This window comes from Schistocerca nitens, chromosome 3 (genome assembly GCF_023898315.1).
Source record: "Schistocerca nitens isolate TAMUIC-IGC-003100 chromosome 3, iqSchNite1.1, whole genome shotgun sequence".
NCBI lineage: Eukaryota > Metazoa > Arthropoda > Insecta > Orthoptera > Acrididae > Schistocerca > Schistocerca nitens.
This window is the reverse complement of record NC_064616.1, coordinates 616,285,802-616,298,916: the sequence shown is the minus strand read 5'-3', so window position 1 is coordinate 616,298,916 and position 13,115 is coordinate 616,285,802. Positions and strand designations below refer to the sequence as shown.

Genomic DNA, 13,115 nt, shown 5'->3' with positions numbered 1-13,115 from the left:
AATACTCTCCAAAAATAAACTTTTATTGAATTTGAAAGAGCATATTCTGACATGTTTGATTGTCAAATGGAAAACTTACTTCTTTTGGTATGACACGGACCTTATTAATCTTTCCCACATCATTCACTTGTGTGTTAACTTTGCAGATGTGCTAAAGCAGTTCAAAAAGTTCAATTATCAATATATTTTCCATACAGTGTGTTCTATTTCCACAGTAAGTACTTTGCAGTTCCAACAAACAACAAGCATGTAACTTCCTGGCACATTAAAACTGTGTGGCGGACAGAGACTTGAACTTGGGACCTTTGCCTTTCGTGGGCAAGTGCTCTACCAACTGAGCTACCCAAGCATGACTCACACCCCGTCCTCACAGCTTTAATTCTGCCAATACCTCGTCTCCTACCTTCCAGCGCACAGTCTGCTGTAGAGAGAAAATTTCATTCAACAAGCACGTAATATACTATCTTCCTATGTGTACAATCAAGTTTAGCTTTCAGCAGCTTCTGCCATTCTGTAACAGTCTATATAGCACTAACCCTCTTGTATATTCACACTGTGACTTGTTTGTGGTGGTTATTAGTTAAATTAAACAAAATTACACCACTGCCACAATATCCTTCACCAGTGACATTTCGGAGAATTAATCCTCAATCTTCAGGCATACATTTTGTTTGGGCTACTTGGTTAATAACTGTAATCTGATATCATACATCAAAAATGGTCTATCTTCATGACATACTAGCTAATCAGTTGTATTTTCCTCTCTTAAAATGATACACTTCTTCCTGCCAACTTTTTCCCTGGACAAGTACCCATTATCTCTCACCCACTATCTCTGACACTGACATAATTGTATTGTCATCAGAAGACATACATTCAGCTGCCAGTCTCTCCTTGCAAAACATTCCTTACATATTCTATGAAAGAATTTTACTGGCTATCCTGCTCATATGTTCATACATACACACAACAATGCAACCTGTGTACTGGATAATGAGACATTGAGTGACATATTAAATAGTGTAAACCTTCATCATCTGTAATCCTCAACTTTCTCCACAGAACCATTGATTAAAGAAAATCCAAAAATGTTCAAGTGTAGAGCAGCACACTCATCCTTGTATACTTTAGCCACTCTTACCTAATTATCATATGTCATCATTAACTTCATAGGTTATATCCCCTAATTCATGCTGTATCACTATGTGGCATCTTATGTTGCAAAACCTTGTACATTTCACAACATACAGGGTGTTTCAAAAATGACCAGTATATTTGAAACGGCAACAAAAACTAAACGAGCAGCGATAGAAATACACCGTTTGTTGCAATATGCTTGGGACAACAGTACATTTTCAGGCGGACAAACTTTCGAAATTACAGTAGTTACAATTTTCAACAACATATGGCACTGCAAGTGATGTGAAAGATATAGAAGACAACGCAGTCTGTGGGTGCGCCATTCTGTACGTCGTCTTTCTGCTGTAAGCGTGTGCTGTTCACAACGTGCAAGTGTGCTGTAGACAACATGGTTTATTCCTTAGAACAGAGGATTTTTCTGGTGTTGGAAATCCACTGCCTAGAACACAGTGTTGTTGCAACAAGACGAAGTTTTCAACGGAGGTTTAATGTAACCAAAGGACCGAAAAGCGATACAATAAAGGATCTGTTTGAAAAATTTCAACGGACTGGGAACGTGACGGATGAACGTGCTGGAAAGGTAGGGTGACCGCGTACGGCAACCACAGAGGGCAACGCGCAGCTAGTGCAGCAGGTGATCCAACAGCGGCCTCGGGTTTCCATTCGCCGTGTTGCAGCTGAGGTCAAAATGACGCCAACGTCCACGTATCATCTCATGCGCCAGAGTTTACACCTCTATCCATACAAAATTCAAACGCGGCAACCCCTCAGCGCCGCTACCATTGCTGCACGAGAGACATTCGCTAACGATATAGTGCACAGGATTGATGACGGCGATATGCATGTGGGCAGCATTTGGTTTACTGACGAAGCTTATTTTTACCTGGACGGCTTCGTCAATAAACAGAACTGGCGCATATGGGGAACCGAAAAGTCCCATGTTGCAGTCCCATCGTCCCTGCATCCTCAAAAAGTACTGGTCTGGGCCGCCATTTCTTCCAAAGGAATCATTGGCCCATTTTTCAGATCCGAAACGATTACTGCATCACGCTATCTGGACATTCTTCGTGAATTTGTGGCGGTACAAACTGCCTTAGACGACACTGCGAACACCTCGTGGTTTATGCAAGATGGTGCCCGGCCACATCGCACGGCCGACGTCTTTAATTTCCTGAATGAATATTTCGATGATCGTGTGATTGCTTTGGGCTATCCGAAACATACAGGAGGCGGCGTGGATTGGCCTCCCTATTCGCCAGACATGAACCCCTGTGACTTCTTTCTGTGGGGACACTTGAAAGACCAGGTGTACCGCCAGAATCCAGAAACAATTGAACAGCTGAAGCAGTACATCTCATCTGCATGTGAAGCCATTCCGCCAGACACGTTGTCAAAGGTTTTGGGTAATTTCATTCAGAGACTACGCCATATTATTGCTACCAGACCGCAGCGCCATCTGTTGTTGAAAATTGTAACTACTGTAATTTCGAAAGTTTGTCTGCCTGAAAATGCACTGTTGTCCCAAGCATATTGCAACAAACGGTGTATTTCTATCGCTGCTCGTTTAGTTTTTATTGCCGTTTCAAATATACCGGTCATTTTTGAAACACCCTGTAATAAACACTACAATACATTATTCACTTTTGTGGATTTTGTATATCACCATTTTATTTCAATGGGATGCATATCATTCATTTACTGTAATTTATATTTAGCTCTTACTTTTGATTATATAAGATTAAAAACCCATTTCACATAGGTGATCATTTAACAGGGATTCTAAATAGATTCTGTCAGATGCCACTGTATCTCTACAATTATCTTTAAGTTACTTTTCTAGCATCTGTGTATATACACTAGTGAAAAATGAAGGTTTGTGGCAAATATAAGTTATAACTGAACAAATAAAAAGTCTACTCACCAAGTGACAGTAGAAGAAAAAACACATAAAAGATATGAAAATGCACAATCTTTCAGAGCCAATGGCTCTTTCTGCTGGCAGAAAGGTTGAAGGGAAAGGAAGAAGGATGAAGGAAAAGGACTGGCAAGGTTTAGAAAAATGGGGAGAGTTATGGAGAAGTCACCCAGAATGCCGGGTCAGGGGAAACTTACTAGACCGGTTTCAGAAGGAAGTCTGTAAGTCTCCCCTAACCTGGAATTCTGAGTGGTTTTTTCCATAACTTTCCCCATTTCCTAAACCTCAACATTCCTTTTCCTTCATTCCTCATCCTTCCTTTTTAACCCATCTGCCAGAAGAAGAAGCCCCTGGCTCAAAAGTCTAGCACATTTCCATATCTTGTATATATGGTTTCTCCTGCTTCTGCTTGATGAGTGGACTTGTTATTTATACAAATTATATGACACTATGTGATAAAAAGTATCGAGACACTACCAAAAACATATTTTTTCATATTAGGTGTATTTTGCTGCCACCTACTACCACTGTTTCCAATGTGATAGTGAATTGGAAATGTGAAGGGACATGTTCAGCACAAAAGCATACAGGCCAACCTCATCTGTTGACTGACAGAGACCACCAACAGTTGAAGAGGGTTATAATGTGTAATAGGCAGACATCTATCCAGAATCATACAGGAATTCCAAACTGCATCAGGATCCACTGCTAGTACTATGACAGTTAGGTGGGAGGTGAAAAAACATGGATTTCATGGTCGAGAGGCTGCTGATAAGCCACATATCACACCATTAAATGCCATATGACGCCTCGCTTGGTGTAAGAACATAAACATTGGATGACTGAACAGTGGAAAAATGTTATGTGGAGCAACAAATCACGGTACACAATGTGGTGATCTGATGGCTGGGTGTGAGTATGGTGAATGCCGGGTGAACATCATCTGCCAATGGGTGTAGTGCCAACATTAAAATTCGGAGACTGTGGTGTTATGGTGTGGACATGTTTTTCATGGTGGGGGCTTGCACCGCTTGTTGTTTTGCATGGCACTATCACAGCACAGGCCTACATTGATGTTTTAAGCACTTTCTTGCTTCGCACTGTTGAAGAGAGAGTTGGGGATGGTGACTGCATCTTTCAACATGATAGAGCACCTGCTCATTATTCACAGCCTGTGGCGGAGTGGTTACATGACAGTAACATCCCTGTAATGGACTGGCCTCCACAGAGTGCTGACCTGAATCCTATAGAACACCTTTGGGATTTTTTAGAATGCTGACTTTGTGCCAGGCTCTACTGACTGACATTGATATCTCTCCTCAGTGCAGCATTCCATGAAGAATGGGCTGTCATTCCCCAAGAAACCTTCCAGCATATGATTGAAAGTATGCCATCAAGGCTAAGGGCGGGCCAACACCACATTGAATTCCAGCATTACTGATGGAGGGCACCACAAACTTGTCATTTTCAGCCAGGTGTCCAGATACTTTTGATCACATAGTGTATATTTTCAAACATCGACTATTTTAGAATACACACTTAGTATGATAATAATCACAGTATTGTTAACTTGGGTGTAAGTTGACTTGGAAACAGCATCAGTATCTTGTACTAATTCTTTTCACTACAAATTTATGACTGAAATAGTGCACTGACATGATGAGAGAGGTGCTGGATTTCAACTTGGGAGATATTGTTCTACACCACTTCTCAGGTTGCTGAAACTGATAAAGGGGTTTTGCCAGGAATGCAGCCTGTATGGGATGTCATCACATAATGTCCCACACATGTTCAGTGAGGCATAGGTCTAATGATTTAACTAGCCAAGAAAATTCAGAAACACTGTGGAAGAGTGCATTAATTTATGTAGTAACAAGTGTATGGCTACTTGACATTAGATAAACTAGTAAAGGCCCCTGGGGTCTTGTCATCAGTCTGTAACAGATAGTGCCTAGTATCTACACTCTATGCCAATGTACACTCAGCTACTAAGTATGGACTCAGTTTCTGGGGATCCAATACACAGAAAATTGATGCAATTTCTGGACTTCAGAGAAGAACTGTAAGAATAATAACCAAAAATAGCAATAACGCTCAGTGAAAAGATCTGGTTTAACAGCTTTAAACTGCCCCAGGTGAGTATATTTATAAATCTGTTATGCATTTGAAGAAAAACATCAGTAATAATCACACTCTTATTATTAATCATAATTATGGATTAACTTACACTTACCAAGAAAAATTAACACAAATACAAAACACCACTTTGCACCTGTGAATAAAGTTGTACAATAAACTGCCCAAGGACATTAAAGAGACAACTAGGGGCTGAAATACTGAAAAGGTCCATTAAGGTAATCTTCTATAATATGTTAAGGGTTATTCAGAGAACTCAAGAGTAGGCACTGGCAAGAGATTACCATACATTAATAATAAACATCGCTGTCAGTCTACAGTATACAGTCAAGAATATCTTAGCGTAAGATCTTACACCCAAGATTTGTGATAGATGAAATACTTTTTTATATGAAATGGAAGATGGGGAAGCAAAGAGAAAGGTTAAGTGGGAAACTCACAACATCCAACCACACAGGGCATTGTGGTAATGCAATGGTGAAGAAGTGTCACGTTGTAACTGAAATAAAGTCCAAATCCAAAGGCAGGGCCATCAGTGAAGTGCAGCACTTAACTACTGGATGAAGAGTAAAGGTATTTATACAATCATTGAATATTCCTGAATATACAAACATTATAAACATAAAATATAGCAAAAACATTCTGGAAACAATAAATACTATATAACAAATATCCGCCTCCATAGCACAGCATTAGCATTACTGCCTACCACGCAAGGGGGCCTGGGTTTGATTCCTGGCAGGGGACTGGGTGTTGCGTGTCCTTCATCATCATTTGCATCATCATTGACATACAAGTCACCAAAGTGGCGTCAACTAAAGAGACTTGCAATATGGCGGCCGAACCGCGAATGGGATATCCCAGCCAATAAAAGCCATACGATCATTTCATAGAACAAATAATTTCTGGTGGTCAGGTTTGAAATGGCAACCCACAGCATGCCAACGAGTGATGCTAAGTAATGAAGGATATGATACAGTAAAAAATAGCACTTTAGTAATATTTTCCAATTACCCTCCTTTCAGAATAGACATAAAAATCCAATACAGATCTTCTGGGCTGTAGGTCAAATGTCTGTGCTTGGCACTGTAGCACTCTCATTCTTTATGCTGGACATCCAGGGTCCCTATACGAGCCAGCTGTTTCCTTCTTTGGTCATGGTGATAAGATGTTTCGCATAGCCATCCTCAATATCATCTTGTTGACACTGGAAGAGTGTGTCTATTGTTGTTTTAGTCTGACAAGTGTGGAGCAGAAAGAACAATGTGAAGTGTGCAGTGTCTTTCTTCACCATGTGGTATGGGACTGGCACAGTATTGTATCTGTTCAACATCAATTTACATTGAGAAAATATCTGCAAGTGTCTTATTAAAGCATTCTGTATGGCCATTCATCTGTGGATGGTAGGCAGTTCTGAAAATGCACTTAGTGTTATGGACAGCTGCTTTGAAAAACTACTCCCAAGCACCTTCAGTTTCACAGAAGTGAGCCCAAATAATATCCTAAAAATAGTGAAAAATTTCAAACCTTCACTTAGTGTTGATTACTATGATATTTCATGTAATTTGTTGAAAGATGTTATTGATTGTGTGATATATCCCTTAACATTTTGTGTTAACAAATATCTAGTTGAAAGTAAGTTCCCCAACATACTAAAAATTTCTAGAGTTGTGCCCATATATAAAAAAGGGGAAAAGAACTGTCTCGCAAGTTACAGACCTACATCCATAACCCAAGTTTTTTCAAAAATTTTAGAAACAATTATGTATGAGCAAGTTAGTGTCTACATGGGTAAATTAAATATAATTAGTGATAAACAGTTTGGAGTTAGGAAAGGTAAATCCACAATGGATGCAATGGACTCCCTCGTAAAATTTGTACTAGATGTGTTCAAGGCTAGGGACTATGTCCAGGCTACATTTTGTGACCTGAGCAGAGCCTTTGACTGTGTAGAGCATGACACTGTGCTGAATAAGCTAGTTTACTATGGTTTTGATGACAACAGTATAAATATGTTAAGGTCTTTTCTGGAGAACCGTCAACAAGTTGTGTGCATTGGTAGGGAGAAATCAAATTTGGTTAATGTTAGGTATGGAGTGCCTCAACGGTTGGTGCTTGGAACTTTACTGTTTGTACTAATGATTAATGATCTGCCCTTGTTCATAAATTCTCACACAATATTGTATGCTGATGACACAACTTTTATAAATAAAAACTCTGATCTAGGTACACTGAAAACAGTGACCGAAAATACCCTTGTTCAGTCCTCATTATGGTTCAAAGCTAATGGCTTCTTACTAAATGAAAACAAAACCCAGGCACTTTACTTTAGCCTCAAAGAGATTCCTAACTACCAAGAACTAGAAACTGTCAAATTTTTAGCTATTACTATTGACAATAAATTGACATGGGAACCACACATTAAAAATATATTGGCTAGGCTTTCAAGAGTTATTTATCTAATTAGAAATTTAAAAAGGCATGTTCCCAATGAGTATGTGAGATCAGCATATTTTGCCTTCTTCCAAAGCATCATCTCTTATGGAATCTTACTGTCGGGTAGTAGCTGTCATGTAAATGACATTTTACTTTTACAGAAGAAAGTAATAAGAATAATAACATATTCTGATAAAACAGAACATTGTAAACCTCTGTCTATTAAATTGCAGTGTCTTACAGTAGTAAACTTATTCATCTACAATGTTTTATTGTACATTAGAAACAATGTCTCTAATTTTGTGTTGAGAAGTGATATTTATAGCCACAATATTAGTAACAGAACATCTGTAAACGTGCCATATCATAGATTATCAAAATCACAGAACACCTACCTAGTTCTTAGACTAAGAATGTTTAATAGACTAAGTGCTGACTTTAAAGAACTGCCTGTAAATATTTTTAAAGCTAAATTATACAAGCTACTAGTGAACAGTTCATTTTACACCATTGATGAATTTTTTGAAGATGAAAATACTGTATTCTAATGTGTACCTATTTTATGTAAACCAATTTACACCAATATAGTAGTTTATGTAGAAACATGTGATCTTGACTTTGTCTACTGCTGTAATCAGCCGAATGACAATAAAATTTTATTATTATTATTATCCTGTGGGTGTTGTCACAATATGAAAATACCTCTACTCATTGCTTTGAAATGATGTCTTCTACAAGGAAATTTAGAATTTTCAGAGCTTCAGCAAGTGGCACAGCTTTAGTGAGGTTGTCAGTGCAGACTATTATCCATCAATTCCCATTTGTTGACTTTAGGAATCTCCCCAAGAGGTTGATTCCAATTTGGTGTATGACACCTCACCCTCATTAAACTATTAAAAATAATGTCCAGAAATTATTTTTGATCACAATTGTTAAAACCTACTCATTAACTGCACATTTGCTGGAATCATAAAATGTTCAGCTGTGATAATCTTGAACCAGAAAGTGAGGAGGACAGTAATTTTAGTACAAAGTTGGTCAACTTAGCTGGGTTCTCATTGATACCTGTAGATTTTTCTCATTCTTGTTTATGGCACAGTAGACACAGTGGATGTTTCCTTTCTACAATGGCTACAATAAAGGTCTCCAGATTTTCTAATTCCATACATTGCAAAAGTCATAACTCTTTGCCGGATTCTATACTTGTTTCAAAATATGTTTATTCCATATGTGGTAAATTCCATAATGCACTTTCAGTATAAAACAGTCCTTCTAACTCATTACTACATCCAACAACAACTGCTTTTGAATGCAACTCCACTACAACTCGAAAACTTCACACACACACACACACACACACACACACACACACACACACACACACACACACACACACACACACACATTGCTTGTTGACAAAATCAGAAATTTAACAATTTTAGTACAAAGTTATGTCTTTATAATCAATATAGTCGATATAACAAAGAATTAAATTTTGTTAATATTTCACAGAAATAAAACACATAGCTAAGCTATTAGTTTATCTTTCATAATAATTATGGAAACAATAATTATGTTCATAATTCTAACTTTGAATGTTTATAATATTAAATATGAATAGGACTGAAACGCATAAAAAATTTAAAAATAATTTTGTTTCTCATAAGGTAATTAACCTTAAGTTAGCTTCAAGCTTTATTTATGTTTGTAAAAAATATGATAATCTTGGTTGTAACAACAGAATTGTAGTACATGCAGAATTACAATTTTGATCTCATTGGATCATGTAGTAGTGGTAGTAGTAGTAGTAGTAGTAGTAGTAGTAGTAATAGTTTATCCATCCAAAGACAATTTACATTGCATGGATTTTGTCAGAAACTACATCAAACACACACACACACACACACACACACACAAGGATGTAAAGTATGCTACAAATACATGGGTGCATGGTACTCTACACAAATTTACATTAAAAAAGTATAAACAAGTTTGGTTAATTGCATAAATGATATTATTCATGGATTATTGTTAAGATTTAAATAAAAACATGTAATAGTTGTAACACTCCCATTCAAAATACTAATTCAGATCATTGCAAACATTTGACTGAAAGTATTATTGGCATTGACAATGGTATATAGTATCAACATAGTAGATGAATATAATTACATGCCATTGGATTGCTGAACGTGCTTATTTACACTGTAACAGCAGTTGGTCATTAATAACTTGAATACTGCTTCCTTCAATGAAGACAAGTTATTTCATTTCTTTTGTATGCACTGGAAGTTTGTTATACAATTTTGTACCTTGAACGTTAGTTTGTTTCTGTGTAATAGCCTTATTTACTCTTTTCACATGGATATCATTGCACATTCTTGTACTATTTGAATACAAATCTGAGTTGGTTTTGAAATTTTCAGTGCACATTTTTATGTTTGTTACACTTTTTTGTACGTAGAGGTATGGTAAAGGTAGAATATTTAGCTGTTGAAATAACTGCCTGGTGGGTGTTAGTTTTGAACTGTTTGTAATTATTGTAACAGCTCATTGCTTTTCTTCTTTTTTCTTTTTTTAGTGTGAAGATGGTTTTTAGATTTGTCATATTATGACCCCAGAAAGTGAGGCCATAGCCGTGTGAATGTAAGCAAAGTAGAAAGTTCTACTACATTGTTTACTAGATGCATTACTAATTACACATAGTGCAAAGCAAGCAGAACTTAGCTTGCTGGCAAATTTTCATCTATGTGGACACATAAAAATTTTGTGACAGGTACTCTATCAACTTCTTTATTTTGTATTCTGAGGTCCAGATCATTTTGTGACTATTTTCCTGTAATGGATGTAATTTGTTTTTGAAATATTTAATGTTAACTTGTTCATTTCAAGCCAGTTTTGTAAATATTCCAAAACTCTAGTTACAGATGGTGGCATTACATCAGTTACAACAACATCTGTATCATCAGCAAACAGTTATATGAGTACCACTCATTAGAATTTTGATATCATTTAAATAAATTAGAAATAACAGAGGTCCTAGAACACTGCCCTGTCTTACCACAGTTGGCACAGTTCAAAAATCAGATCCATAAGTGATACTTTGGTTTTTAATGTTGGCTGAGGTAATTTCTTCTACCTGTCTTTTATTAAGGAGATAGGGGTGAAACCATTTTTTCACAACTCCTCATATAACATCTAACTTGTGTAGCAAGATATCATGTTGGACAGTATCAAAAGCCTTTCATAAGTCCAAATTTATTCCTATTGTACTGTTGTATCTGTCTAGTCACATTATGGTATTTTAAATGAAATGGGTAATAGCCGATTCTGTACTCCATCCTCTGCAAAAATAGTGCTGGTTTACAAAAAGATTGAATTTTTCAAGTAAATTTGAAATTCTGTGTTTCATGACTGTCTCTATTACTTTTAAAAATACAGGTAAAAATGCTACTGGTCTATAATTTCCCACTTCATCTATATTGCCGTTTTTATACACTGGTTTTATTTTTGAAATTTTTAATCTTTGAGGAAACACTCCTTCCCATAATGATAGATTTATGATGTGTGATAATGATTCTGATGTGACACTAGCATATTTTATTATGACTTAAGCAGATGCTTCATCAATACCTAAAGACTTTTATTCTTCATTGTTTTTATTATTCTTAGAACTTCTGGTTGATTTGTGGGGAGTAGCCAGTTTTACTCAGGTTGACTGGAGTATTTATGAAGTAGTCATTTATATAATTTGCGAGGGTAAGATTTCTGAGTAACACACCACAACCATATTTTAAAACAATGTCGTCTAGACTTTTAACAATTTTGTTTATTTCTTTTTTACTGCATCCTGTGTTGCTTTTGATACATCTGCTGATCCTAAAATTACTTTGTCATTAGCATTGTTTTAGCTTTTTCAATCGCCTTCATGTAAATGTTCTTATACATCTTAAAATAGCCTGCAAAGTGTTTGTCTTTGTGTCTTTTCTGATTTGGCTGAGATGATTTAGAATTTGAAAAGATACTCTGATAGCAGATGATATCCACTGGCTGTTGCTCCTTGTCATGACATTGGTTTTTGTAAGCTTTTTTGGAAAACACATTTCAAATGGGGACATGAAAGTACTAGAAAAAGCATTGTATGAGTCATCGATTGTTGTTTTTGAAAATAGATTTTCCCAGGCTTCCTTTGCTAACACCTTAATAAAAGTATTTACTTTTTCTGTGCAGAAATCTCTTTTATATTCCCACTTATATTTTATGACCTTAGGTAAACAAGAATTAATATATGTGACCAGTGTGTTGTGATCTGAAAGACCTAAGTTTATATTTTGTGCCTCAGGACACCATTTTCCATGTTTCTGAAGATATTGTAAGATGAAAACTTTGTTATTCTACTGGGGTTCATAAAGAGTGGTTTCATGTGAAAGCCATTTAGGATACTCAGAAGCTGTCTCTTTTCTTCACTTTCAATCAATATGTTAATGTTAAATATCCACATAAAAATAATTTCACTTCATTATTATATGAAGTGCTTCAAACTGCCTCCAGCTTTTTTTTTTTAAAAAAAAAACATGTTTTTATCACCCATTGGTGATCTATATATTGATGTGATAGTTAGCTTTTTGCTCTTCTCCTCAGTTTTATCTCTGTGGTACGTGATTCAAAATATTTCTCAGTATTTAGATTGTCCATTTCTGTTACTGCTTTAAACTGCAATCCTGTTTTTGTATAAATGCATACTCCATCATTTTTACATACACCGTGGCAGTAATGAGATGCTAATTTAAATCTGCTTATATTTATAAGACTTAATCCATTTTCCTTGCACGACTGTTCAGATAAACCAATACATGAGACACCAGCAAAATTATTAAACCTACTTCTAAATATAACACTTTGTTCTTGAGGCAATGTATATTTTGACACATTATCCTCAGCATTTTGCAAATCTTTTTGTTTTTGTCATTACCTGGTAATGTGCTGTTTTTCCAATGTTTGTCACTTACCTGCAAGTTTTCAGGCTGATTTGTCACACTCTTTTCCTTTTCTTGATTTGCAGTTATAAAAAAGCCCCATTAAGTGGAGTTGATGTACGTTCCCTTTGGCTCCTTCTTAAGTAGTGTTGTGGTCCTACAACTGTTGTTGTTGCTGTTGGTGCTGATGCAGATATGATTCTTTGGATGGTATCTGTCTTTGCTTCTTTTATGGATGCTGCTGGTACTGCTCATGTTGGATCTGCTGTTTTTGCTGATTTTGGTTTTGTTGCTGTTACTGGTGATGATGCTACTATTAGTGTTAAATCTTCTGCTACTGCTGATGTTGGTCTTCTTGATGTTACTGCTTGTGTTGTTGTTGTTGTTGTTGTTAGTGATAGTTGCGGTGCTGCTGCTGCTACTGCTTCAAATGTATCAGCTGTTACTGGTATCTGTGATGTTACTGGCACAGATACTGTTGTTGGTGCTACATATTCTTGTTTGTGTCTCTT

At 36.5% G+C, this 13,115-nt stretch overlaps 1 protein-coding gene across 1 annotated transcript in view; it reads right to left on the bottom strand.

The window, feature by feature from the left end:
- LOC126249362 (IQ and ubiquitin-like domain-containing protein) overlaps positions 1–13,115 on the bottom strand; it is a 222,711-nt gene that overhangs the window by 145,046 nt on the left and 64,550 nt on the right. The gene's annotated exons all lie outside the window — the stretch shown is intronic.